We start from the raw sequence: 2195 nt of genomic DNA, 5'->3' as shown, positions 1-2195 counted from the left end.
TCTGTAATTTTAACTACTTCTGCAGCTTCTTATTTCTTTAATATCTCACATCTAATGATGAAACTTTCTTTTTTTTTCCTATATAAACGCCAGAAGGAAAAACAACTACTGTTTTTAAAGTTCCCACCAAGAAGAATTATATAACAAACCAACTGTTATTTATTAGTAAACCTTAGTTGTGAAGACATCAAACCACGTGAAAACGCCTACATTCTATACTGCTAAGGCAATAAATAGAAATGTAGGATTTATCTACATAATTCCTGTTTCAGAGTTTTCTTGAATGACTTTATTAACTTTTTACTTTATTACTTTTTACTGTTCTACATTGACGTTGATTATGCAAAAACCAGATGTTCTGTCTTCTGCGTGTTGTCCTCCTCTTGAGACTGAACCCAGCACCATGTGGTTGGGAAGCAAGCTTCTTACCACACAGCCATGTGTGCACTTGTAAAAAAAAATGGAATGCTTCCTGAATTTGTGTGTCATCCTTGCCCAGGGGCTATGCTAAAATTAAAGTTTAGATATGAAATTTTAACATTTAGCATCCAAACATTATTTTGGTCGTGTCCCTAGTAGTGTGCCAGCTACTTCTGGCTACCAGACGTCATTCACAGTAAATGGAATTTGGTCATTGATTCTAAGTTAGGAATTCATCAGTGCATGTTGAATATTTTCAAAATGATTGATGCAAAAGACAGAGCATAGTGGAAACTTTATCACAACAATCGTTTTGGCATACTTCTGCACTGCTTCCTAGTGAGCGGGGAACGATATAATGAAATCGAATACACCTCACAGTGATGAAGAAACCTCATCAGGTAACATAGCAGGCTTCTAAGTTATAAAATTTACATTTCACTCATAGGTGTAGCTGGATGATGTTGGTAGTATTGGTGTGTTGGTAGTAGTGTGTTAATAATGTGTTAGTAATGTGTTAGTTCTCAAGTACATTGATGGAGGAGAATAACTGTGGTGTGTACTATATATACTATATATATATAGGTGAATAAAATATGTACTATATATATATATATATATATATATATATAGGTGAATGAAATGTTACCCCAGTTTACATGATTGAAAATTAAGAATCTTTCAAGCAGATAGTTAACCTAAGTTATAGCATTTTATTGATCTCAGTAAGATACTTTTTATTTGTTTTTTTTTTCAATTTAAAAAAAAAAATAATTAATTCATAAATTTTATAAGAACTAGAACAAGGCTTAAATCTGGTAATTTAGGTGGCAGGGTGGTGGCAGCAAGGAGAAAGGAGAAAGGAATCGGGTTTAAATTTAAATAAATAAATAAATACATAAATAATTAAATAAAAAATGTTATTTTGATGTGTCATTGAATGATTGAAAATTCAATAAGTCAGAAGGTGAGAAGTTCAAATGAATTTATCATTAAATTTTAAAACAAAATGTGTTGTAATAATAATTGTACCAGGTGTAAAAAAAAAGTGAAAAACATGTTTTTTTTAAATGAATCTATATTAATTATTTTCAGTACAAAATAGCTACAATGTATTGATGACAAACTCTCAACTTAAGCAACTGACAGTATAATTAATAGCTATTGCTAAAAGAAAACTTTTCAATTATTGAATCCTAGATTAAAGTTACATATTTAGTTTTTATTTATACTTGTCTGAAGAAGTGTTTTTGTTTTGTTTTGGGGTCTTTTGTTTGTTCGTTTTTTTTTAAGAGTGTGGATGGGATAGGATGATGGGGAGGTTTCTTTGAAGACAGAAAGAAGGTTAAAAATTCCATATAAAACAATAAAAAAAGAAACATTGTTTTTTGTGTTATGAACTTGTGCAAATGTGTGTGTGTGTGGAGATGCAGTAGTACTTATTTACTTGCTTATCTTTCACTCTCTGTCTGTTTGTCTGTATGTCTGCCTCATTCTCTCTCTCATGTATAATTAATCATTTGTAAGTCTCCCTCAGAAATAGAGTCAAATGACCAAAAGTTTCAACATGTTTACTCACTTCTTCCTCAGTATTATAATTGTTGTTTCCCCACCCCACTCAAGTTCACAAACAAACAAACAAAAAAAAAACAAGCAAAAAGAAAGAAAAACGAAAAAGTAAAAGAAAAGAAAGAAAAATGTACAACAAAAGTGAAGAAAGGAAAAAGAAAAAAAATTGGAAACAATAAAAATATAAAGAAAAAAACAAAAACAAA

The 2195-nt window shown here is 30.3% G+C and overlaps 1 non-coding gene across 1 annotated transcript; it reads right to left on the bottom strand.

Annotated features, from left to right (window-relative positions):
* Positions 1–454: 454 nt before the first annotated feature.
* On the bottom strand, positions 455–559 carry LOC115215983. The gene has a single exon (XR_003882052.1). It is a non-coding gene; the product is annotated as a U6 spliceosomal RNA (small nuclear RNA).
* Positions 560–2195: the final 1636 nt, after the last annotated feature.

Source organism: Octopus sinensis, linkage group LG9, assembly GCF_006345805.1.
Source record: "Octopus sinensis linkage group LG9, ASM634580v1, whole genome shotgun sequence".
In the NCBI taxonomy this organism is placed as follows: domain Eukaryota; kingdom Metazoa; phylum Mollusca; class Cephalopoda; order Octopoda; family Octopodidae; genus Octopus; species Octopus sinensis.
This window is presented reverse-complemented; position numbering and strand designations above follow the sequence as displayed.